We start from the raw sequence: 27552 nt of genomic DNA, 5'->3' as shown, positions 1-27552 counted from the left end.
AAATGATGTTTGAAATAATTCATTTTTTAAAATTGAGAAAAAATGGTCAGTAATTGATTACATGCATTTTTGTTTTCAGATAGTACAAATAGAAAAAGTATTTAATGATCATATTGTTTATGGAATTAATGTGAGAACTTTTTTTTCTAAATTAAACCTTTTACCTTTTGTTTGAGTATGTGGGTACTTTTTGTTCCTTTTAATTTTTTATCTATTTGCTTTATGTTTATGAACAAGCATTGTTTGAAATGTATCCGAACATAGCATTTATAGCATGGAGCTATTAGAATCTACCGTTGAAGGTAGAATTTTGTCTGCTGAACACTTAAGAGTGAGGAGAAAGGGGACGTGAACAATACAATACACTTTACTGGCTCAGGGGAAATCAAAAAACTTGGTTGCTAGTTAGTTAGTGAACATTTATGTCTGTAACAATTTGTGAAATCGGAAGGTATTAAAAGAAAAACTGGAGTGTGACTAGAAAAGATCCTCAAAATGTAGCCTAGGATGTTTCAAACTTCTGTTTTTCCCGTATGAACATTTTTTTTTAAGGGAGGAAGATTCATAAATGAGATTTCCATGTTTATACTTGAAATTGGTAAACATGAAATGAATACTATTACTGTAAAGATGCTATATCTACAGTTAATGAAGATGAGCTCGTATGAGTTTGGGGGGAGAAAATTTTGACTAAAGTTTTTGCTGGTAAAAATGAAAATAGTCTTTATGAGGCTTTGGAAGAAAAATGAAGGAAAAACTCGCTAGGGATAAAAGTAACTGTACTTGAAATACAAAGTTGGGAGGTATATTGGATTCTTTAGTAGTTTATTTAATCTGAAATAGACATGTAATAGCTATTAGCATCTATATCTGGCAACGGATTTTATTCTGAGGAAGCAGTTTAAACTTTCTTAGGGTTAGAACAAATTTAAACTTCGTTATATTAATTTCTTGGGGCCCATGGTAAACATTTAAATTAGAACTTAACTGACCACTCAGAGCCATGATGTTGGTTTTGTGGGTAGTGAAAGAAGCATGCGTGAGAAGAATTTGGCACATGTTTTAATATTTTGTTGTTTCTTATCTCATTTTAAAAAAATTGTAATATATATATAACATAAAATTGACCATTTTACCTATTTTAAAGTGTGCATTAAGCATGGCATTAGGTACATTCACATTGTTGTATGTCCATCACCACCACTCATCTCTAAGGCTTTTCATCTTTCCCAGCTGAAACTCTGTATCCATTAAACACTAACTCCCCATTACCCCTCCCCCTAACCTCTTTGCAACCACTACTGTCTCTGAATTTGACTACTCTAGGTATCTCCTATAGGGGGAATCCTACAATGTTTGTCTCTTTTGTGGTTGGCTTATTTCACTTAGCATAATGTCCTCAAGATTCATCCATGTTGTAGCATGTGTCAGAATTTCTGTCCTTTTTAAGGCTGAATAATATTCCATCGTGTGTGCGTGTGTGTGTGTATGTATATATATGCCATGTATTGTTTATCCATCTGTCAATGGATACATGAGTTCCTTCCACCTTTCAGTGATTGTGAATAACGCTGCTATGAGAACATGGGTGTACAAATATCGTTTTGAGTCCCTGCTTTCACTTGGGTATATACCCAGAAGAATTGCTGGAGCATATGTTTAATTTTTTGAGGAACTGCCATACTGTTTTCCACAGCAGCTGTACCATTTTACATCCCTACCAGCAGAGCCCAAGGCTTCTTCCAATTTCTCCACATTCTCACAGACACTTGTTATTTTCTTTTCCTTTTTTTTTCTTTTCGATAATAGCCATCATAATGTGTATGAAGTAGTATTTCATTGTGATTTTTATTTGCATTTCCCTAGTGATTAGTGACATTGAGTATCTTTTCATGTGCTTTTTGGCTATTTGTATATCCTTTTCTCATATTTTAAGTGGAGTCTGATAGTATTGTAAAATTTCCAAGAATTCTGCTCTCCAAGAATATGGTTTTTGTGAACTTGTATGTTTTGCCAGCATAGGAGCATTGGAGAGCAACAAGATCATATAATACTAGATACATCCACAAGCTTAAATTCCAGACAGACTAAAAGTGATTCTTGTGTAATAAGCACATTCTGGGAAAATATTCCGGGAAGCATTCCATAAATTAGATTTCCATATCTGTAGAATAACAAAGAAGTACAATCATGTATAGACTTTAGAAATGTGTATTTGTTCTTGATTATTATAGTGAATGTAAAGAGTTTGTTGAATAACATTTGTTTTCCTTACAATGGATTGACTTTTATTTGTGTGCCTTCTCACAACTTTAGGAGGTGGTTTATGAAATATAAGGAAAACATAAAAGGAATTTTTTTTTTTACCATTTCCTTAGGAAAAACCAGAGTAAATTATATATGCATGCCAAAGGGTAGTTATTGATTTAATTTTCTATAGAATTGTTTGGACTGAATTGGAAGGTTTAAGATAATTTTATTTGGGGGTGCAGTATAAACTGTAGTTGAATTTTGGGGGTTGCTTTAAAGAGTAAAGAAAAAACATGTCCTTAAGGTCTTTAATTTTAGGTGAGTTTGAAAACAGAAATTGTGTAAACATAGTAATTATGTAGCTCATCTTTTTAATATGTAATTTTTGAAAGCTCAAAAATTAGGTATTCATTAATCACTTGTTTTGTGTGTTTGCCTTATAAGAATGCTTATTATATGCATGGTAATATTTGACTGACTTATAAGTAACACTGCCATTATTTCTTAGCATTTTAAAAGTCTCTTCACTTGCAGCACTGTAACAAACTGAAAGGAAAGTTTCATCTCCTTTGCTCTTTTCCTAATAGGTGGGTTTTTGAAATTTGTATCAATGATGTTATTTTTCTGTAGACAGCAACACCAGCATGTAGTTTTGTGTAAATATATCAGAGTGACCTGGCTTTTCCTGCAATTGTGAAATTGCAGGATAGACCTTGACATGTAGACATTTGAGTTTTCTCCATAGAGTACTTCTGAAAATATTTTCAGAAGGTCCTAAAGTTTTTGAGCTTGAAGGACTTTTACTCATTTTCCTGATAAGGGGAATTCAGTAGAGGTTGAGTGCCTTATGTGCTTGATAAGAAAGTAAAGACTTGGATGCTTTCTGGGTGCCTGCACAGCAGGACATAAAGCAAGCTTGGACAGTTACCTAGGTAAGTCGCTGAATAAGGACAAAATAAACACTTAGGCAAATAGACACACACACATTAGTAACAATAGCAATAATAATAATAACTACTAGGGGTAGTCGTATCTGGTTAGGTGGTTTATGTTTTCTACCCACGCCGTATTTCCTTCTCGTTTTAACTTTAAACGATTATGTAAGTTTAGATTTGAGTGAGATGTTTTTGAAAGCTACCACCTCTTTGAAAATGGGATTATAATGAAAGTGGCATAATTGTTGCTAGCCTCACAATTCATCATAAATTTCTAAAGCATTTTGCTCTTAGTTTGGACAGTCAGTATCAAACATTCCAAAAACTTTGATGGCTGGAGGTGCTGTTCAGCAGAAACTCTTGGCACCTTGGTGTTGAAACCTTTAGATTGGTAACGTATTTCTGTAACACTAATTCTCTGATGTTTTTTTAACTCTACGCTTACGATTCAGCTTACATTTTTATTTTATAGGGTGACAGTTTGTAAGGACTTGAAAAATTCCAAGTTAAAACTAGTTTGTGTGCTTTTAAAATTATTGGATGGGATAATTCGTCTCTTTCATCTTTATCTGCTTTGTATAGTGTAAAGGAGCATACAGATTGAATTCCCAGTTTTATAATGGACTAGTGCTCTAAACTGTATTTATAATGCGAATGATCTCCTAAGAAATAATGTCCTCGATTTTGGTGTTCACTGTCTTCCTTATAGGTTATGCCGTGGTGTCGCATGGGAGGAAGTACACGGGCTTTGTTGCCTGCAAGAGTCCTGGCTAGCTCACTAGCTGTGTTGCCTGGGGCAAGCGAGTTAGCTTTGGAAAGCTTGGTTTTCTTGTCTGTCAAATGGGGATGATAATAAAAATCAAGAGACGCGGCAGTACCACATTCAATATATTACTAACTGTTGTCATTTAACTGGGATTTCAGAAGTTACAATATGAATAATGTGAAATTATTATTTGACTTTTTGTATTTTCCTAGCAAAAAAGTTGAAACTGGAGATTTCTCTGAAAATTATGAAACAAGAGCATAGTTTTGAGGTCATGAACCTTTTTCAACCCCCCAAATACAAAGAAACAGTGTGCAAATGTGTTGAATTTAGTAGACTAGTTATTTTAAGCATCTTTACGTGGTGGTTTTTCACCTTCTGCATTGGTATCCTGCCACATTTTTTAGTGTAGTGCTTTTTGACTTATTCGTTTTTTGAATAGATAATACAGTTATATAGTTCAAATTCCAAAAGATACAAAAGGATGTATAATGAAAAATCTTCCTCCCAAGTCGGTTTTCCTAATTAGCTCCCCTTCCCAGAAACAGCCAGTCATAATATACTTGTATTGTAGGTATAGGCATTCTTAAACCCTTGAATGAATTTGAAATGCATTGAGCAGGCTGAAATTATATGCACATTTTGTATGAATTTGTCCATTTTTTAAGTGGGATAATTCCATAGCATTTTTCAAATTCTCAAAGGGGTGTCTGAATCAAAAAAGTTAAGAACCATTGATCTAGTTTGTACCTTAGATTAACGATGTATGTTCTTTTTTTCCTTTCCCATTATAGTTATATATACAAGATATTGAATATAATTCTTTGTAGGACCTTGTTGTCATTTATCTATTTTATATATAGTAGTTTGCGTCTGCTAATCCCCAACTCCTGCTTTATCCCCTCTCCCCCCACCCGTCTTCCTCTTTGGTAACCGTAAGTTTGCCTTTTATGTCCGTGAGTCTGTCTCTGTTCTGTAAATAAGTTCATTTGTAGTTGATGTATATTCCTTAGGCAACTAAATTGTAGTGTGAGTGTGTGCGTATGTGTGAATGGTTTTAAAAAAATAATCGTAAGCTTTGCTTTTGAACCAGAAGAACATCTGTAAGTTAATAGGTGTTAACATACAGCTTTGCAGCCTTTGAAGCAATGTGGTAATATATTTCTTTGGGGGAAGAAATTATAAGATCTTGCGCAAAACCAGTATCAAATGACACTGTTATCATGTGCGAAAGATTATACTAGTTGTAGTGAAGAGGCATTTCATTCACTTTTAGGTGAGAATTTTATATATCTATATCTATATCTCCTAATAGTTTGTTTCTGTAGCATAGAGAAAATTCCCATACGAAGTCTCATGTGGGCCAAAATAAATTGAGAGTAAGCGTTCCTGATTCGTGAATCATTTAAAAGTAGGGTAAGCAGCTTGCATTCATATCCGTCCCATCTGAGTGTGATAATTACTGCTTAGTTCTTAACTTAGGGTTCATGGATTTCTCGTTGGGGATAGGGTGTGTGCATCGTGGATGGGCTTCAAGTTTCTAAGAACCTCCAAAAATTATATGTAAAGTTTCTGTGTAGGTGCATTTGGTTTTTTTTTTTGGAGGATAGAGTTCATTGCTTTCATCAACTTCTCAAAGATTTAGCTCTACCATTCCTGCTCTTTCCCCAGAGTTAAGAGCTTTTGGCTTAGACCAAAAGATTGGGAATTATTATTATTATTGTTTTTCCTGAGTATCATGTTAGCTTTATGTGTGTGCAGATGCATTGGATACTTACCAATAAATATTGTAAGCTTTAAACAGAATTCATCATAAAATGGGTCTCTCCAGGATATAACCCATCCAGGGCATAAAAATGTTAAGGTGCCAAATGAAACCTCTCCTAAGGTGAGGTGGTCCTTGTCTACTTAGAACTTTCTTCTCTTGACTTTGTATCATTCTTCAAGTTTCAGCACAAATGGGACCTTCTTAGGGACCATCCTTCATCACTTTTAAAAATAGTCTCCTTTGACGTTTCTATCACTCTGTTGTTTTTTGCATCATATTTATAATCTGAAATTATTTTATCTTTGTTCACTTGTATGTTATCTGTTTTTCCTCCCCCATGAGAATATAATCTTTGGTGTAGAAACCTTGTTTCTCTTATCTCTAGGGGCTAGATCAGTGCCTCATACATAGTTGGTATTCAATAAGTATTTGTTAGTAAATGAATGAATCTTGTTAGTTGAAAACATCGAGGTTATTAGTAATAGCACTATAGACATTTATTTTTCCTTTCTAAATATTAAATTTTGCCCCCCAAACCCAGGCCATGCAGATTTTATTTTAACTAGTAATTTACACAAATTTTTTTTTTTTTTTTTTTTTTTGCGGTACGCGGCCCTCTCACTGTTGTGGCCTCTCCTGTTGCAGAGCACAGGCTCCAGACGCGCAGGCTCAGCAGCCATGGCTCACGGGCCTAGCCACTCTGTGGCATGTGGGATCTTCCCGGACCGGGGCACGAACCCGTGTCCCCTGCATCGGCAGGTGGACTCTCAACCACTGCGCCACCAGGGAAGCCCTACACAAAATTATAAACTTGTTTAATGAAGACTTTTTATTTTTAAAGGATCAAATTGCTGAGTGTTCACTTAAAAAGCTGAGAGTGGTTTTCTTCTTTGGTAATTCTGCATGTTTCAGGTTAAAAACAGAAGTGACATCTTGTGGAGAGAGGATGGAGTGGATTTTATGTATGAGAGACATTCCTTTTACTTAGGAGATTCATCACTTTCATTTTGTAGAAGTTAAGATATTAAGTATAGTGAAATTTCTTTTTTCTGCTGGTGTTTGGGGACTGAATTACAGGCTGATCAGATCACCAGGCTTTCTTTCTTTATATAGTTTAAGAGAGAATAGCATATCTGATATTATAATGGACTTTCAGAGCAGTGTTTTATGGTCAAATTTTCTCTTGTCTTTAAAACTTTTATAATAATGTAAGCTCTTAATATTAACTAGATTTTGTAGTGCTTGAAAAAAAACAATAAAGTTTCTAGATATTACAAAACGGCTAACTAAAGTAGTTCTTCGGTTTGTTTGTCAGTAATGACATTCTCTTTTACCACTTAAAAATATTTTTCTACCTTTTGTATTGTAAGATTTCATAAAAACAAAACAGGGATCTTATTTTTATATTATAGTAGAATTATGCATAAAGGAACTTATTAATTAAACAGTATAATATTATTATATTATTACCTAATAACAGTATATACCTAATATATGTAACATATTACCTGAGGGAGGCAGGTGGCCTCTCTGAGGTAAGAATGGAGGCTCTGGGGTAACACACACGTAGGTTCGAATTCTAGGTCCACTCACAGACATGTGACTTCCAAGCACTGGTTTTTTTTATCTCCAAAACTGGGAGAGGAACCCACTTCGTAAGGTCAGATTAAGTGCCATCAAGCAGGTAACATTTAGCTCAGTGCTGACGATGTTGTAGGAGTTGAAGAATATTAACTATTATAATTATAGGAAGAACTGTGTAGTGTAAAATGTATGCCAGTGTTTCAGTTGATTATTTCTTTAATACATTACATGAATTATTTACACTTAAGGAAGAAAAATATGGAGTATGTGGAGCTGTGAGAATTAGACTTTTAAAGCAAAAAGGAGAACTGCTTCTTGTGGAACAATCTCAGCATTACTGTTTAGTCAACATTAGTTTGAAACTGACTTCTCATTTCAGGAATAAGAACTTAAGGTGGCTAATGTGATTATTTTCAAGGGAAATTCCATTTGTGGAGAGTTAACCAGGAGAAATTATTGTTAGGTAAACTCATTTTGGAAGTTGTCTAGTAGGACAGGATCTGCAAACTTGTTGTGATTGCTTACTCCTATCAGTAAAAATAATGTATATTTCTGTTTATATGTTGCACACATGTGCTATTATACGAATATATAATGCATGTTAAGAATATACACAGACATAGAAAGTTAAAAAGGATGATACTGGAAAATAAAGTGTGTAGATGTTCTTAATACTTAATTTTTTTACCTCCTTTTCCCTTGCTCACCTCCCAGCACATTCACTAACCCTAACACATCTTTGTTTTGACATTTTGCTTCATAGAGAGAACCTTCTCTTCAGGTTTTGAGCCTCGTTAATTTTGTAGCATTTTGTTTTGAGCCAGAAAGAGTTGACATTGGAGCCAGATGTGGAGAGTGAATGAGAAAACTTCTTTCTTTATCTTATTGAGGTTTTTGTCTAGGCTTTTGAATTTATTGCACCTTAAAGAAACAAAATCTGAATTGAGGATTTTGCCAGTTTAAGGAGTATCATAGAAGGTTCTTTGTCGAGGGCTCTTATTTTGCTGTTGATGGGTGGGTTTCAGAGTGTCCTTAACCCTCTTGAAATTCCAGGCAGTTTTTGTGTCTCTGTGCAGATTGACATTTTTTTTGGGCAGAGAGTTTAGAGCTTTCATCAGATTCTCAAAGGAGTTCCCCTAAGGGCTAGCAACCATTGCCTTGGGTGGTAGGTGTCAGTTTCCTCACTCAGAGCAGAGAGAGAGAATTTGTCATATAATTCCTTTCTGTAGAAGGGAGATCTCATGTCAAGAGGTTTCTCCTGCATGTGTTTTCTGATTTTTAATTCTTTTTTTTTTGATTTTTAATTCTTTTTGATACCAAACAGAACTTTAAAAGGTATTTGAGGGTAGAAGTTACTACATGACCCCAGTGTGGTTGTTTGGAAATTTTTGATCAGTGTCATTTGAAAAATTAAGCTGCTTGAATAGAACTACCATTGGTAAAATTGAGAGTGCCTGTAAAATAGCGTTTTCTCTGGAACAGCTGTGGACCTGGAAGAAGTCGGGAGGAGAAACTCAGGTTCTCTTTGCTGGTGAAGAAATAAGTTAGTAACCAGTGAAGGAGAAGAGAAGCAGTATCTCTTGGTCCTGCTGTGTGCCAGGTGAGGTACCACATGGTGTCACATTGAAGCTTCCCAACAACACCAAGAACAAGGGATGTTTGCTGTTGACTGCGGGTGGAGAGAGCCTGAGTTGGGACCCCAGTTCCATCCGGTTCCAAAGCCAGGGCCTTTTCCATTATGTGCATTAGTGGTGGATGAACACAGGTGAGCACTGGAGCTAACAGCCTGCTTGTTCATGCTGTGCTGGGATGATTTATTACGTGAATCATCTTACTACCTCTTGTAAGAACCCTGAAAATTGTGAGGAGACTGAGGTGACGAGAAAGAGAAGTGGAGAATAGAAGCGGGGGGAGCAGCCAGGCTGGCAGTGGCACTGTGGGTGGTGGATGGTGACAGGGAAGAGTTGAGGAAGAGCAGCAGGCCTCACAGACTCAGCTCCTTGGAAAGGCCAAGGCAGTGCCACCAAGAGGCAGACAGGAAGGACAGCCAGCACCTCACGTTGGCAGGGAGGGGGAGATGCCTCTCTGGACCCCTGTGGGACACAAATGCTGTCACCATAAAGGCGGGAGAGTTAGAGTTTGGTAAACAGGTAGCATTCTGGCAGTGGTATTTTTTACCATCATCTTCCCATCTTTGGGAACTAGCATATTGTAGGAAAGGATATGGGTTCAAGCCTGGGTGATAATTCCACGTCTGTGATTTGAGATCAGGTATTTAACCTCTTTGGAGCTTCAGTTTCCACCTTTGTAAAATGGGACTCATACATCCCAAGGTGGTTGTGAGGAATGAGATAATGTGGGTAAACTGCTAATGTGTGGTCGGTGGCCTAATAAATATTCCTTCCCTTGTTTGTCTGTTTGCCATTGATCTTTCTTTGAGTCACTCCTGTGGGCCTGCATCGTGTTTCAGAATACACAGTGTTGTGAGGGAAGGGATCTGGCAAAAGTTCCTCCATTTACGTAGGCACCATGAAGGACTTTCATCTTAAGGTGAGGTTACATTTTATGTAATTAACCTGCCGTTGCTAGTGCCTGGAACACTGTTCAAAGTCAAACGTTAAAACATTAAAAAGAACGTGGAGAAAATTGGGACTTGCCACCATTTCAGGAAAAGTACTGTCTTCTAACAAGGAAGATGAAGGCTTTGGAATTAGCCTTTCACCAAAGCAAGCCCAGAAGACAATATCTGGGAATGGAGGGGTTGCGCCTTTGCCATACCTAATAAGGATATACAGTGAGAGTTCAGAGCGGTTTCAGGCTCCAGAGGACCTCTCATACATTCTTATATTAGCAGTTTGGAAATCACAGCTACATTGTACCTTCCACATTATAGGCATGTACCACTTTTCTTTTTGAATGAGTATTTTGAATTCAGGGACATTTGTAGCAAAAATGAAGCTTCTTTTGCGGGTCAGAAGGCTATTTCAACCTTTGACTCATCAAGTTAACTTTTCAGAAAGATATAGTGATGAATCAGAAGAATTGGTGTTTTTCCCTAATTTGTGAGCAAAAGTCAAAATGACTTGAAAGCAGTTTGATACAAGGGACTTTCTAAAAAGTAAAAGGATGTTTCAGTACTCTCTGTTCTGCCTTGTCTTCCATGCATTCATCTGTGTTTGCCTCTTCAACTACGTCTACAAGTGGTATAACTAACTGGTGTTTTTAACGATACCTAAGCATTTAGAAATAAATAAAGTTCACTTCACTTTAAGAAAGCTTAAAGATATTTTAATCAATAACAGTTAAGATGAAGTTCTAAAACTTAGTTCCTTCAACTTGGGATGTGGCTGGTTCTTGGAGGCTTATAAGTTTTTAGCTATGAGGAACCTTGATGTAACCTTTGGCTGCTGAGAAAACCTTGTGCTTTACTATCTAGAGTTAGTTATTTCCTAAAGATTTTGGATAGAGCTATACTTTATTGTGTTTAGATTTACATTTTGACATTGTAAAAGGCATTTCAACTATTGGAATTTGTTTAGGCATTTCTGGTTTAGTGGTATGTTCTAGAAATGGTATATACTTTAAAATACCCTTGGGCTTAGGAGTGGTAGACCCTATACTCCTACTCTTGAATTATGGTGAGACTCGAATGAAATAAATGGTGTGCAAGTATTTTTCAAAGTATATATGAAGCAAATAGCTATGAAAGGAGTCTGCATATGACCTGGCTAAATCAGTCACATCCAAAGGCCTTAAATTTTCATTTTTGAAATTTTTCTGTGGGCTCTGTAATTCAGTTCATTCATTCATTCATCAGATTTCTACTGTGTGGTGTGATGTACTAGGCACTGTCCTAGTACAGTGATGAGCAAAACAAGAAGATTGATGAGGTACTTCTGAAAAGGCCATTGTAGCTGGAGGTCAGAGACTGATGGAACTATTTAGGTCATTGGGCCAAATCATCCAGGCTGGGTTAAAGTTTGTCCTTGACTCTGAGGGCATTTGTACATAGCCGTAAATATACAACGACAGAGTATATAAATCACCCACAAACCTCCTACCTAGTCATGAGTATTTTTCCCTCATGTTTATATATTCTTGTGTTATGCTTTAAAAAAATTTTGTTATGTGTAATGATTAATACCATTTAAATTACTTTGAGATAGTCTTATTATTGGAGTTGGAATTTTAAAAAGTTCTTTTTTCTTGTTGTCATCTTATGATACTGGGGTTTCTTTGAAAACAAATTGCTTAATCATTGCTTTTTGAAAATTATTACCAATGTACTTTCACACTATAAACATGAAATGTACAAACTGTAAAAAAAAGGTATCAAGTCCTTTAAAAACTAAATAAAATCCATCTGTAGGTCCAGCTACATACTCTGTACATGGCACTGTGTTATTAAAGTGCATGATCTTAAGTTTTCATGTGTTTTAATTCACTGTTTTATGAACTGCTGCTTGGAATAGTGGGGAACATAATAGATTAGATTTAATTCATTAACAGAAGAAAGGTTTAGAAAGATCAGAGCTAGCATTATTGTCAGCACCACTTAAAGGTCATTAAATGAGAATGCAGGCAACAGTAAAACCAGTTAGGCAAAGCAATTAACATTAGTAAGTGTTATGGTTACTGCAAAGATTGAGAAAAATAAATAATTGAAAGTATTTTAAATCTGACAAATTGAATGAAGTTAAAAATCGAATCCACCTACTTGTCATTTGCTAATTTAAAATTTTCCTGAGCTATTATGATTTAAATTATTGAGTGTTATCTGTGCTGCATTCTGTAGGTGGTGAAAATTGAGCGGAGTGAGTGCTTTTCAGTACCAGTGCTTGAAGCAGAACTGAATTTGTGATGGTGTACATAAGGAAAAAGCATCATCTGTGATTATCTCAGACTGTGACTTGTGGGGAAATCCAGCAAAATAAGTAAAAGAACTGTAGAGTCTGGAGTTTTTGACAGTCAGGGCTTAAAGAACCACTCTTGTACCTTAGTGGTTAATGAATTTCAAAATGATTTTAGAATCAATGTACACACCTCTAAGTGCAAATCTATATTTAATATTAATATACTCTTGGTAAAATTATATTTTTTTACAGTTTTACTTAATGGAATGTTTTATTTTCTGTGTTAAAGTAGGTAGGACACTTTACCCACATACATTTCCTGGCTAGAAAGATATCCTTTTTTTATTTTGTACTGTCTTTTAAGAGAATAATTTTACATCATAGTTAATGATTTATACTCATTTCTCCATAAATGCAAGGATAATTAAGTAGTTATTTGCCTCTTTCTTGGTGAGAAAGTTGTGATGTTTTGCTTGACTCATTTGGAAATGATGAGAGATCAAGAACTTCTCCACAGGGTGGTTTTGAGGATTGAATGCGTTAATATAACTAATGCTCAGAGCAGGGCCCAGATCATGGCAAGTATTATATAAATGTTAGCTATCTTTGTCATTGTTGTTACTGTTATTATCATTTATTTATAAATACTACTTAATTGTTTGTATCTTAAGGCTTGGGTTTCAAGTGGATCCTGTAAAGATCTATTTTTGTATACTATGTTTGGGAAATGGGTGTTTTGATTTTTAAAATCTATTTAGTCTACACATAGACAAAATTGTTTAAGTAAAACAGTATAGCACTATGTATTACATTTGCTAATGGACTTGAGAGAACATTTAAAATGAATTTTTGAGTGAAGTAACATTTGGAAGCTGTCAAAAAAAAAATTACTGAACCCAAGGGCTAGTCTAGCCAAGAGTGAGCTGCATTGCGTTATGTTCACCTAGAGCATTGCGTTCACCTGTCTTCCCCAGCTGGTGCTTTGCGGGGAGAGTGGGTTGGGGAGTTGCATGTGTGTGATGACACTGAATGAACATTGTCACTGTGAAACATTAGGAGGGACCGTAGGTGGTTGCTAAATGGAGTTAAGATGTTGTTGGATGCCACCTGGACAGATAGGGAAATAGCTATCAACCTAACATCTTTCATTCAGTGGGAACACTGAAAAATTGTAAAACAAAACAAAACACCAATCTCCACCCCCCCAGCCCACCCCAATCTAAAGAGTTTGCTAGGAGTTTTGCAAAAGTATCTTTGGAACAAGTGGGTTTCCACTTGAATATGAGTTTCAAGTGTATTAGAAGTTTTTCTTCACCTGTGAGTTTTTGCCTAAAGCTATTTTTATGAACTGAGATTATGGATTTGTTGTGCATGTGTAATTCTGATTAGCAGTGAAACCTGTATTTAGTCTTTATTCAGGCCTAGACCTAGAAAGTTTTCTTTTTCCCCCATGGGAAGTTGAGGTTATTACAATGTCCAAAGCACTCTTTTCTCAAACTTAACTCAAGATAATGAGTATTCTCATTGATATGTCTTCAGTTTCTGTTGAGAAATAATGAATTCAAATAAAATAAGTGACCGTGAATTGAAAATATTCATAAAAGCAGAGTGTACATACATTTGAAGTAGGTATATAATGAGGGAAACCAAGGCTCCAAGAAATCACTGGCAGTTCAAAGTTGAATTGGAATGTTAATCAGAAAAGAACTCTCTCTTCCAAGTTACCTATCTCCTTGAGCTGGTAGATGCTGCTGTTTCTGTTCGACTTTGAATTTTTACTTTTTATCTAAAGATTTAAAATAAAGACTCAAAGACTGAAGACAAGAAAGCTTCAGTCAAGGCAAGGCACCTTATGTGTGTCCCATACTCTGCTGAAGCTTGAGACACTTCCCAGACTTTTTTCCCCATCTGTTTAGAAATTTTTTTAAAACAAAATTTCAACATTTGTTTTTCGTTCTCTGTTTCTCTTGCTTAGTTTTTTTCTTCAGGTGGGTTTACTTCAGGCCATATTGAGCTATGGCCAGGTCAGAAGTACAGAGGTAGCATGGGAAGCTAGGGAGACTGATGATTAAGACACAAAGATGTTGCATGTCTAGCAAGGTAGAGTTAATGGAAAGAGGATAGATTTGTGAGCCAGCAGCCAAAAGTCTTGGAATTCCAGTCAGTTTTCTTTGCAAACTGGGTGGCTTTGGACAAATGACCTTCTCAGAGCCTCAGTCTACTCATCTGTAAAGTGATAATATCTGCCTTGCGGGATTAGTTTGAGAGGCCATGTCTGTGATATGTCTAGACCAGTACCTCATACATGGTAGACACTTGGTAATTGACACTCGTCATGATATTTCCATCCTTGGGGTCAGGGCCCATGTCCATTTATGATTGTATTCCCATTGTCTAGGATAGTGCCCGCCCCCCACATCTTCCCTGCTCATTGAGTACCTGTTGAGTGAAGCCATCCTTCAGGTAGGAAAGGAATTCTTTATGTATGTAAAGCAGTGCTGACTCATTCCTTTTTGTTTTCTGATTTGTATCTTAAATATTCTTTTAACAAATGTATATATCAGTATGTATTTTAATGTGTAATGTAGTTGTCTAATAAACTGAGCATAGCTTTAAAGACAAATGTTTATGTAAGTTAACCTTAAAAATGCATTCCAGTATACATTAGGTGCAAACAAATCCTGTTTGATTCCACTTATACGAGGTACCTAGAATAGTCAAATTCACAGAGTCAGAAAGTACATTGGTAGATGCCAGGGGCAGGGGTGGGGGTGGGGGGTAGGAAGAGGGAATGGGGAGTTAGTGTTTAGTGGGGACAGAGTTTCAGTTTAGGAAGGTAGAAAATTTGGGAGATGGATGATGGTGAGAGTTGCACCACAATGTGAATGTACTTAGTGCCACTGAACTGTACAGTTAAATATGGTTTAAAATCGTATGTTTTATATTATGTGACTTTTACCACAATAAAAAAAACAAACAAGACAAATGTTTATGATTATGGCCCACTCTGGTTAGCTGGAAAGGTGCTGCTTTGGACAGAGCACAGTCTCTGAAAGGATTATCAAAAGTTGCTAAGTGCTGGACTTCGCTGGTGGCGCAGTGGTTAAGAATCCACCTGCCAATGCAGGGGACATAGGTTCGAGCCCTGGTCCGGGAAGATACCATATGCCGCGGAGCAACTAAGCCCGTGCGCCACAACTACTGAGCCTGTGCTCTGGAGTCCGTGTGCCACAGCTACTGAAGCTCGCGTGCCTAGAGCCCGTGCTCCGCAACAGGAGAAGCCACCGCAATGAGAAGCCCGCGCACCACAAAGAAGAGTAGCCCCTTCTCGCCGCAACTAGAGAAAGCTCACACGCAGCAATGAAGACCCAACACAGCCGTAAATAAATAAATAAATTTATATTAAAAAAAATGTTGCCAAGTGCTTTGAAAGGCTTCCTCTTCTGGTTTTATCTTTGGTCTCTGCAGCTGTGATTGAGAGCTGGCTGTGACATGGAGTGAGTGTTTATAGAATGAATGAACATGGTGGTCATTAAGATATCAAAATTTCGTGGGGTCTTCACTGGGTGATTTTTATTTGATCAGCTTTGAAAAGCAGAAATAGTATGCAAACATTAAATGAATTTTAGTACCTCCTTGACAGTAAAACCAACTCAGTTTCCTGTCACATCTCGGGTTTGGACCAAACAGATTTGCTGGTTCACGGTAATTGCTGCTGACACTAACCTGGCACTTTGCTGCTCTCCTTAAAATACACCATAGAGAAGTTTGCCCTGAGCTAGAACCTAGGACCTGAAAAGCATCACGTTTGTATAGTCTCCTCTGGATGGGGGATGTTTGAGTGAAAGAGTGAGCTGTGGGAGAGAATGTGGATGTTCTAGTCTTTTCTCTCACTTTGGCCCCTCTTGCCTTGTAGGGATTTATGTCAGCTCAGACACACCCGTTCTGGCTCACCATGATTAATGAGAGAGAAGTGCTGTCAAAGTTACTACCCTGGTGCTCTGTGTAGTTTCTCTTTCCTCTTAGGTGGACTTTTTTCTTCACCCAGTCTGTCTTTACTTTTGTTTGGTGTGTGTTCAGGAAATCTAAAAAGACTTATTTTAATTCTAGCCTTAAGCAAACATAATTAAAAAGGAAAAGTTTCTGTTGGCTGTTGCAGGAGGCCCTCCCTGCTTCTACCCCCTGCCTCCCACCCCCTATATATTTTTTTAATACTCAGGAAGAAGTGAATTTTAGGTTATTCATGTTTCTATCCCTTCATTAGTGAGTATAATTAAGAGGTGCAAGGATTTGATGTGGCTTGCTAAAGTTTTAAGTAACATGAGAAGCACACTTCATGGTTCATATTTTTGAAAATCCGTACAGTATTTGGGAAGATTTTCTTTTACTAGAAACCTCATTTTCTGGGCTCTTCATTTTGCTATGCATACTTTGATAAGACTCAATCTATCTGTCCTTGTCCTTTGTACTTGAAAGGAGATGCAGTGTATATTCTGAATAGACCAGTCTATGACCCTGGGAGGCCTTTCTTTGGTGAGCATAGCTTCAGATACGGAGGTAATCAGGATCTGTCACCCAGAATTTCCTTTCTTCCCGAAGCCCCATTTCCAAACGTCAAACATAAACTAAGCCCCTAAACTCTGGCAAGCTCTTTCATTTAACCATCTAAACAGGTTCTGTTTCAGTTCTAAAAAAGGTGATTTGCCCTCACCCATTAAATACTTAGGTTTCAATTTTTTTTTTTTTTTTTTTTTTTTTTGCGGTACGCGGGCCTCTCACTGTTGTGGCCTCTCCCTTTGCGGAGCACAGGCTCCGGACGCGCAGGCTCAGCAGCCGTGGCTCACGGGCCCAGCCGTTTCGCGGCATGTGGGATCTTCCCAGATCAGGGCACGAACCCGTGTCCCCTGCATCGTCAGGCGGACTCTCAACCACTGCGCCACCAGGGAAGCCCAGGTTTCAAATTTTTAAGAAAATATTTTGTGAGGGAGAGTGGACTGTTAACATTGATTATCTTTGGGGAAATAGGAATGGAGGTTTTCACTTTCTGCCGTGACATTTAAAAAAATTTAAAAAACAGAACAGGGCTTCCCTGGTGGCGCAGGGGTTGAGAGTCTGCCTGCCGATGCAGGGACACAGGTTCGTGCCCTGGTCCGGGAAGATCCCACATGTTGCGGAGCGGCTGGGCCCGTGAGCCATGGCCGCCGAGCCTGCGCGTCCGGAGCCTGTGCTCCGCAACGGGAGAGGCCACAGCAGTGAGAGGCCCGCGTACCGCAAAAAAACAAAACAAAACAAAACAAAACCAGAACAGTAGTCCTGTGTCTGTTTTCCAAACTAGTGAAAGTAAGCAAACTAGTGGGAATAAAATGATCCATTTAACATTGGTGATCATTAGATTAAGCCTCAGTTGTAATGTGAGAAAATATATTCAGGAGTCTTTCCATACAGCATAAATGTTTATACTGAAGGTAATTAATAATCGAAAGTATTATTGATGTATGTATGTCTGTCCTTCCATCCTTCCATCCTCCATCCACCCATCATCCATCTACCCATCTGTCTGTATCAGTCAAGGAACTGTGACCTCAACTTGTGATCTCTTTAATATAATTGGTTTCTTTTCTATAAGGAAAGAGCTTTAATTGCTCATCTATCTGGATAACCTTGAAAAAACATTATTTTTAACGTTTAGAAGGAGGGTAAAGTACTTGGTAATTTTCAGAAATGTTGTGTAGGACATTGAAAAGGTAAATTCTATCCGTGTGAAATCCTTTATTCTCACAGTTTTCTGAAATTCTTATCTTGGTGATTTTATTTCACAAAGAACTCAGCTCCCTGGCTGTCATACACCACACTTTAATGAGCTATACAGTAATTTGTGACTTGTGCTCTCTCCTTTTCTAATCAGCTTATCATCTGATCAACATCATGCCCATTCTGTTACCAGCCTGGCGCTGTTTGTCAACCCCCTTTTTTTTTTTTTTTTTGTGGTACGCGGACCTCTCACTGCTGTGGCCTCTCCCGTTGCGGAGCACAGGCTCCGGACGCGCAGGCTCAGTGGCCATGGCTCACGGGCCCAGCCGCTCTGCGGCATGTGGGATCTTCCTGGACCGGGGCACGAACCCGTGTCCCCTGCATCGGCAGGCGGACTCTCAACCACTGCACCACCAGGAAGCCCCCATCATACCCATTCTGTATCAATTTACTTTAGAATTGAAATTTTCTTTTTGTGTAATGCCATTAGAGAAACCAAGAGAGCTTAGTGGTTTGTTTTCGATTTGCGGGGGGGGGGGGTAAAAAGATATTGAATCAGCTTTTGCTGTTTAATAAACCATTCCAAAACTTGGTGGCTCAAAACACAGCCCGTTATTTAGCTCACCATTCTGTGGTTTGGCCGCTGGGGCTGGGTTCCGCGACGTGATGGTCCTGGCTTCTGCTGGGCTCACTCTTGCACCTGCAGTCAGCTGGCGCATAATGGAATCTTTCACATATCAGATGGTTGGCTGACCGTTGATTGGCTGTGGCTACAGGGGTGTCTGGGCTGTGTGAGTCTCAACATTTGGCAGATTAGCCTGGTTTTCTTTACGTGGTAAGTTGCGGGGTTCTGTGAAGCAGTGAGGGAGGGCAAGCTTTAAGGCTTAAGTACTTTTCAGATCTCTTGCGTTACGTTTGCTGTTATCCCACTGGCCACAGCAAGTTACAAGGGAGCTGAACTCCCAAGGGTGGAGAAAGACTCCACCCCTTTGTGGGAGGAGCTGTAAAATTATACTGCGATGTAATGAATACAAGGAGGAAAAGAATTTGTGGCCATTTTTGCAGTCTGCCACAGATATTCTGAGGACTTCAGATCTTGGTTCAGTGGATATTGTCTCCCTTTTGAAATACACGTAGAATCTACCGCCACTTTTCACTTCTGGTGCTACCTCTTAGTTCAGTCCATGATCACCTTTTGCCTCCTTACAGGTCCCTTGCTTCCACCCTTGCCCCCTGTGCTCTACACAGCAGCCAGAGCAAACTTTTCGAATAAAAGTCAGATCATGTTCAAAACCTTCCATTCACCTCCTATCTCTTTCAGAATAAAATTTAAATTCCTTACTAAGGCTGCAATACTACACGATACAGCCGTTTCTCTGACCTCATCTTACATCACTCTTCTCCTCACTCATCCTATCCTATCCAGCTACACTTCCCTTCTGGCTGTTTCTCAGATACACTAAACGTGCTCCTGTCTCAAGGCTTTGCATTTGCTGTTTTCTCTGCCAGATATCCTGCATGGCTCCCTCCTTCACTTCTTTTAGGTTTCCTTTATGTGTCACCTTCTCAGAGAGGCCTTCACTGGTATCCCTACGTATAATAACAGTCTTTCCTACCAATCTCTGGCTGGCTTTATTTTACTCCCTAGCACTTACCACCACCTGACGTGTTTTTCTCTCTCCTCCAGTTAGAACATAAGCTCCTTGAGGGCTGCAACTGAGTGTTTATCCACAGTGACTAGAACAGTGCCTGGTGCAGGGTATATGCACCCTGAGCCTCAGTGGAATGACTGTTAAGTGAAATTCATCACCTGGTCTCAGTGGGCTCTTCCCTAGAGCTGGTGATACTTGTGTCCTATCATTGCTGGGCTAGAGGCAACGTCTCTCCTCCCCTTGCCCAGTGCTTAGCTGGACTGGTGTAATGATATTTAATGAAGTTTTTATCCTATTTCCCTTAGAAATTTTTAAACAATTTAGAGTTACTGGTTTTTGGATCATTTTTCTTTATAAATGTCTATCTTCATGGACTCAGAAATGTAATTATTCTATTTTATCCTGATGGCTTAGGTAAATACATAAATACTTATTTATGTTTTTTTGCAGAGGGTGGCACACAGCAAACTCTCTGGGCTAGACGTGGAGGCTCAGTTGTTGTGGTGTTAATACCTTCTTCTTGTACTCTTGAAATTCCTTCAGTCCCCAAGCCCCTTTTTCTTAGGCCTGTATACCAAATTCAGGTCCTACTGGGCTAGGCTTCCCTTGAGCTTTAGCTAACCCAGGCATAGGGTTGCTGTCCTTCAGGTGTAATTTGTCTCTCAAATGGCTTTGCTGTAGCTGCCTCTCAGGCCTTGAATCTGAATTGTTAGTCCACAGGAGTTTACCATCTGCAGGTATGTGTTTGTAACATAGAGTCAAACCTCTAATTTGGAATAATGAGATGGGACGGGAATGAGTAGGAGGAAGGGCAGTCTGGCTTAGTGAAGCCTCCAAATCACAGAATACTTGAAGACAATTATATGATTTTTAAATTATAATGTATATTATAGACTAATATGTAACTGAGACATAATGAGCTGTGCGAGCAGCAGTATGGAAATATTCACAATTCACAAGAGGCCTACAGAATAAGCTAAGAATGGTAAGCAGCAACGTCTTTGTGAGGGTTATTTGACTCAGAATTTGAAGGCTAATCCAAAGAACCTGAAGAATCATAAATTTCCTGAAAGCTTTGATTTGAAAAAGTTACTGATTTTTGTATAGAGCGTTCCCAATTAGTGAAGACCTGAAAGTATGCAGGTACAGATGGACTTGTACTTGATCATAATCACATTCTTCAAGTTTAAAGTGGAAATTTGGAAGAGAAGGAGCTGTGACAGGTGGTCTCACTGCCTCAACTTCCTTCCTTGGAAGTTCAGGTAATCCTCTGTGGAAACATCTTCTCCCATCCTAGAAAGTGGGTGGATATGTATTAATTTCTGTTGCCCCAAAGCTGGTTGAGTTAGGAAGTTGGAAAGCAAAACAAGAGGAATTTAAAAATAATTTAGTGGAAAGAGAGTGCTCATAAATGGCAGCAGGGACTGGGGGACTGTTCTGGTCTCTGGCTTCTTTTTTTTTTTTTTTTTTTTGTGGTATGCGGGCCTCTCACTGTTGTGGCCTCTCCCATTGCAGCGCACAGGCTCCGGACGCACAGGCTCAGCGGCCATGGCTCACGGGCCCAGCCGCTCCGCGGCATGTGGAATCTTCCCGGACCAGGGCACGAACCCATGTCCCCTGCATTGGCAGGCGGACTTTCAACCACTGCACCACCAGGGAAGCCCATGGTCTCTGGCTTCTTATGATGGTATGGACAGGGTTAAGAACATGCACTTTGGAGACAGGCTAAGGTTTTAGTCCAGATTTTGCCATTTACTGTTTGAGTGATCTTAAATTATTGAACCTCTCTACATCTCAGTTTCCTTTGTCATAACGGGGATGCTGATAGAACCTATATTTTAGATTTTTTGTAAGGAATAAGTGAGGTTAATGTATGCAAAAGGCTTAGTACTAGAAAAGGCACATAATATATACTTAGGAAATGTTAGCTAATATATAGAGAAGGCACACTTTTTCAAGAATTCAGAAAAATGATGGTACCAGAAGGGCTTAAAAATGGGCACGAGGACACAGTCTTTTGTGACGTTTTGGCCCCTATGAAAATATTGAATATGTGCAGTTAGTTTGTGAGAGGGACAGAGCGAGCGGTGACAGGGAGAGGGAAGGGGTTGTCATAGCATTCACAAGGCCTGCAGCTGGGGTGGGTAGCCAGAGGTTTAGCAAGGAATGGGCAGGGACTTTGACGTGTGCAAAGTGGCTCCATAGAGAGGAGTGTGAGGTTGTGTGAGGAGAGAAAAGCATATGTGTGGTAGTGGGGGCAGAGAGCTACCGGGGCAGGAGGAGAGCACTGGTGTGTATAGGAGTGTGTTGGGGACCGGGTGGGAGGGCAGGGAGTGGAGTAAGGACTTGCAGGCTTCAATCTGGCAATTACATTTGATGGCAAAGGCATTTAGGAGCCATTCAAGCTAGGCGTCTACAAGGAGGGATGATATAAACTAAGGCTCTCCTGTTGGTATAAGATGGATCAGTAGGGTAATGCTCAAATTTATCCACTGAGGTGCCTCTAGGCATAAGAGAATTGCCCTGCCACAATCCTGCAATTTCTTTGAAGTCTTTTTTTTTAATTTACAAATTCAGAGATTTTTGCATTCCATAATATATTAGCTTCTTTTCATTCTAAAAATTGGTGTTTTTAGTAAAGTTTATGGCTCCAGGGAGATGTGCCATGTTTATCCTATGGCTTCTAGAAGACACTCGCGCTGCCCTCCTTGGATCAGTCCAGGAGCAAGATAATTAGTAAGTAGGGTATTTGGAATGCGAGGGCCAAGGGCCTTTAGGAGGGCTTCACACTCAACAGCCTGCAGGCAGGCAGGCGGGGTCCCTCATTATTCTTCCAGGCCTTGTAGGCCCCAAATCCTTTCTGTAAGGCATCTAGAGAGTTTTTGAAAGCCCACTAACAGTGCTTTAGTGCTTACTACTTCCCCACCTTTTTTTTTTCTTCTCTTCCCATGGCCGAAAATACCCAGCCTTTTTCTTACTGCTTTTTTCAAGAAATTTTATTGAGATATAACTTACATACTGTGCAGTTCTCCCATTTAAAGTGTTCAATTCAGTGTTTAGTGTGTTCACAGAGTTGTGCAACCATTACCGCTGTCTAATGTTGGAACATTTTTGTTCCTCCTAAAAGAAACTGTATCCATTATCAGTTATTCCTCATTTTCCTGCTCCCACCCCTGCCACCCCTAGTCCTTGGCAACCATAATCTACTTTCTGTGTATAGGTTTGCCTATTCTATTCACATAAATGGAATCGTATGTTATGTGGTCCTTTGTGACTGACTTCTTTCATTTAGCATGTTTCCAAGGTTCCTAATGTTGTGACATATATCTGCTTCATTCCTTTCTATGGTTGATCATATTCCATTGTAACACGTTTTACTTATCCATTTGTCAGTTGATGAACATTTGGATTGTTTCCATTTTGTGGCTATTACGAGTAACGCTGTGTTTTTGTGTGGACATGTTCTCAGTTTTCTTGGGTAAATACTTTAGGCATAGAATTACTGGGTCATATTGTAATTCTGTGTTTAACTTTTTGAGGAGTTGCCAAACTGTTTTTCACAGTGGTATGCCATTTTGCATTTCCATTAGCAATGTATAAGGGATCTGATTTTTCTACATCCTTGGCAACACTTGTTATTCTTTTGTCTTTTTGATTAGCGCCATCCTATTGGGTGTGACTTGTATTTTCCTGATGGCTCATGATGTTTAGCATCTTTTCATGTGCTTATTGGTCATTTGTGCATATTCTTTGGAGAAATTTTTGTTCAAATCATTTGCCCATTTTTGGTTTGTCTTTTTGTTATCGAGTTGCGAGAGTTCCTTTAATATTCTGAGCGCAATTTTCTTATCAGATACATGATTTGTAAATATTTTCTCCCATACTGTGGGTTGCCTTTCACTTTTTTGATAGTGTCTTTTGAAGCAGAACAGTTTTTCATCTTGATGAAGTCCCATTTATCTCATTTTTTCTTTTATTGAATTGTGCTTTTCTTCCTGCTTTTTTTTTTAAAATTTCCTCCTTTTAAAAAAATATTTATTTATTTGGTTGCACTGGGTCTTAGTTGCGACAGGCGGACTCCTTAGTTGTGGCATGCGAACTCTTAGTTGTGGCATGCGAACTCTTAGTTGTGGCATGCGAACACTTAGTTATGGCATGCATGTGGGATCTAGTTCCCTGACCGGGGATGGAAGCCGGGCTGCCTGCAATGAGAGCACGGAGTCTTAACCACTGTGCCACCAGGGAAGTCCCTCTTCCTGCTTTATAATCCCAAGCTATTCTGTGGAATGTTGGGATAGGAACAAGAGAACCTGGGTTTTAGTCACTTTTACCACTAATGAACTGATTGACAGTGCGCAAGTCATTGTCTGTTTGCCCTGCTTACACCACTCTGTCGTCCACAAAAGAGATCTTTTTCTAAAAACTCCATGCTGATCATGTCACTTCCCTCTTCAGAAATGTCTGTCTGTTTTGTATTGTCCATAAAGGATAAAATCTAAATACTTAAGTTTGACATTTAAAGCTGGCCCTCTGTTTCTTTAGCACAACCTTTCTAGACATGCCGAGTATCTCACCAATGTTTAAACCTATGCTGAATATCTCACCTATGTCGTACTCTTTTCCTACTTCATGACTCTCTGCTTGTGCTTTTTTTCTTGACTAAGAAATCTTTCCCCATCTCCTGTTCCTCTTTATGTAGTAAACTCCCTACTTAGTCTTTCAACATCTAGGGCAAATATTCATTGTTGTGCCCATGCGGTGCCTGGTACATAGTACATGCTTAATAAGTAATTGTTGAATGAATGAACCACTATATTTTCTTGAAAGCCTTGCCAGGCTTTTTATACAAAATTGTTAGTTCCTATTTTGGATTTCTAGAGTATATGCTTTTTTATGTCTGTGATAATACTCCCACACAGTTTTGTAATTTGTTTGTAATATTTTTCTCTTCCACCCAGTGATACCTTGGGAAGCAGGTGATATGTCCATTATGTTCCCAGCTAAGTTTCTGGCATGTGCAGCAGGATAGTATAAGGTGATCAGTAAATGTTGCCTGTGAATGGATGAGTTTCTCTGGGGAACTCTGTAAATTAAAGAGGGGATATAGTTTGTTGATTCTCAGCTTTCAGAAACCAGGTTAGAGAAAGATTATAAAGCGGATGTAAAAGGATGTGAGGAGTTAAATCCTCAGCAAAAGATATTCCGTCAAACTTTGACAGAGACTGTTTGGAGACAGGCTGACTCCACGGACACAGCCTCCCTTGCCTGGTCTTTTGAGAGTGGGGAAAGATTTGGGGGGGAGAGTGAATGGAAAGAGTGTGTGAGGAGGTGGTTATAATTACGGTTGCATAGTCCCCACTGTTTATGTGGATTTCCTCAATTTTAAAGTAGTTACTACTGAGTTTAATTATCTTTTTAACCTTAGGGATGTAAAGTTGTTTTTGGCATCTTTAGAAACTTCCTTGGGAGTAACCAGATTACGTGATCCTGCTAATGCTATAATAAGATCTTTTCCAGCTCTAAGATTTCATGGTTCAAGACTTTGTCTTACCCATGAAATATTTCTTGATTACTTTAGTCCTCAATGATCTCTGTCTTCTTCTTTTTTTTGCGGTACGCGGACCTCTCACTGTTGTGGCCTCTCCTGTTGCGGAGCGCAGGCTCCAGACGTGCAGGCTCAGTGGCCATGGTTCTTGCCAAGAAAACACGAGGGCTGTTTGGTGAAATCAGAACTTTGAAGTTTATAATGTATACAGTGTGTCTGGGTCTCCCAAGTGGCTACCCAGGTAGTGTGATAGGAATAATCCATACCTGTAGCTGATTTTTCATTTGGAAGAAAAAAAAAATTTGGAAGTAGCTCATACTCCCTGGCTGTTTACCCAGATTTCATTTCTGAGTAATGAACTTATGTTTTCAAATTTGGGACTCAGGACCCTGGCATGTGATTTTGGTGCTGCATGCTAAATCAGAACTTCAAAGAGTTTTTCTGTTTTGTTTTGTTTTTAAAAACAGGGTGATGCCCTTCCTAGTAAAGCAGAATTTTTTTGTTTGTTTGAGTCGATTGGGGTTTTTCCAAATGTTTTCCCTTGCAATCTGCTATTAATAAGGGCTTTCAAGGCACTCATACAATTCTCACAGTTTCATTATACCTAAGAAGAGAGAGACTATTTATGATTGTCATATCATTTGCAAATATTTTCTCCTATTCTGTAGGTTGTCCTTTTGATTTGTTGATGGTTTCCTTTGCTTTGCAAAATCTCTTAAGTTTAATTAGGTTCCATTTGCTTATTTTGGCTTTTGTTTCCTTTGCCTTAGGAGACAGATCCAAAGAAATCTTGCTATGTTTTATGTTAAAGGGTGTTCTGCCTATGTTTTCTTCTAGGAGTTGTATGAATTCCAGTCTTACATTTAGGTGTTTAATCTATTTTGAGTTTATTTTTGTATATGGTATAAGAAAATATTCTAATTTAATTTTTTTACATGTAGCTGTTCAGTTTTCCCAGCACTGGTTATTGAAGAGACTGTCTTTTCCGCATTGTATATTCTTGCCTCCTTTCTCATAGATTGACCACAAATGTGTGGGTTTATCTCTGGGTCCTCTGTTCTGTTCCCTTGATCTATGTGTCTGTTTTTGTGCCAGTACCATAATGTTTTGATTACTGTAGCTTTGTAGTATAGTCTGAAGTCAAGGAGTGTGATACCTTCAGCTGTGCTCTTTCTCAAGATTGCTTTGGCTAGTTGGGCTCTTTTGTGTTTCCATACTACTTTCATATTTTCACCTTACTACTAGCTTTGTATGTGATTGATTTACTACCTTTACTGTGTTTTTGCCTTTACCAGTGAGCTTTTTCCTTTTATAATCTTCATGTTCTAGTTGTGGCCTTTTCTTTTTTGCTTAGAGAAGTCCCTTTAACATTTCTTATAAAGCTGGTTTGGTGGTGCTGAACTCTTTCAGCTTTTGCTTGTATGTAAAACTTTTGATCTCTCCATCAAATCTGAATGAAATTTTTTGGTTGTAAATTTTTACCTTTCATCATTTTACATATATCATGCCACTCCCTTCTGGCCTGCAGAGTTTCTGCTGAAAAGTCAGCTGATAGCCTTCTGGAAGTTCCCTTGTACATAACTTGTTGTTTTTCCCTTGCTGCTTTTAATATTCTCTTTATCTTTATTTTTTGCCATTTTAATTACAGTGTGTCTTGGTGTGGTCCCCTTTGGATTGATCTGTTTTTTGTGACTCTGTGCTTCCTGAGCCTGAATGTCTGTTTCCTTTCCCAGGTTAGGGAAGTTTTCAGCTATTGTGTCTTCAAATACGTTCTCTGCCCCTTTCTCTCTCTCTTTTTCTGGGACCCCTGTAATGCGAGTGTTAGTACACTTGATGTTATCTCAGAGGTCTCTTAAACTGTCCTGGTTTCTTTTTATTCTTTTTTCTGTTCAGCTTCAGTGATTTCCACTGCTCTGTCTTCCAGCTTGCTGATTCATTCGTCTGTATCATTTAATCTACTGTTGATTCCTTCTAGTTTCTTAAAAAAATTTTCAGTTACTGTATTCTTCATCTCTGGTTCTTCTTTATATTTTCTAACTCTTTTTTAAAAACTTCTAACTTCTCACTCTGCTCATCCATTCTTCTTCCAAGTTCTTTGATTATCTTTACCATCATCACCTTGAACTCTTTACTGGGTAGGTTGCCTATCTCCACTTCAATTTGCTCTTCTTTTGGGGTTTTATCTTGTTCCTTCATTTGCAGCATATTCCTCTGTCACCTCATTTTGCCCATTTTGCTGTTTTTATTTCTATGTGTCTGGTAGGTTGATTATGTTTCTTTTTTTTGTTTGTTTTTGATTATGTTTCTTCACCTTAGAGAAGTGGTCTTTTGTAGGAGATGTCCTATGCGTGCCAGCACCCCACTTCCCTCTAGTCACCAGGGCTATATGCTCTAGCAGTGCCCCTATGTAGGCTGCATGGGTCCTTCTGTTGTGGTGGGCTGACTGCT

General features: G+C 38.6%; 1 protein-coding gene across 3 annotated transcripts in view; it reads left to right on the top strand.

Annotated features, from left to right (window-relative positions):
* PPP2R5E (protein phosphatase 2 regulatory subunit B'epsilon) overlaps positions 1-27552 on the top strand; it is a 199535-nt gene that overhangs the window by 53344 nt on the left and 118639 nt on the right. The window lies entirely within an intron of this gene.

The sequence above is a fragment of the Globicephala melas genome, chromosome 2, assembly GCF_963455315.2.
Source record: "Globicephala melas chromosome 2, mGloMel1.2, whole genome shotgun sequence".
NCBI lineage: Eukaryota > Metazoa > Chordata > Mammalia > Artiodactyla > Delphinidae > Globicephala > Globicephala melas.
The sequence above is the reverse complement of the archived record's forward strand: the minus strand, read 5'-3'. Positions and strand labels throughout refer to the sequence as shown.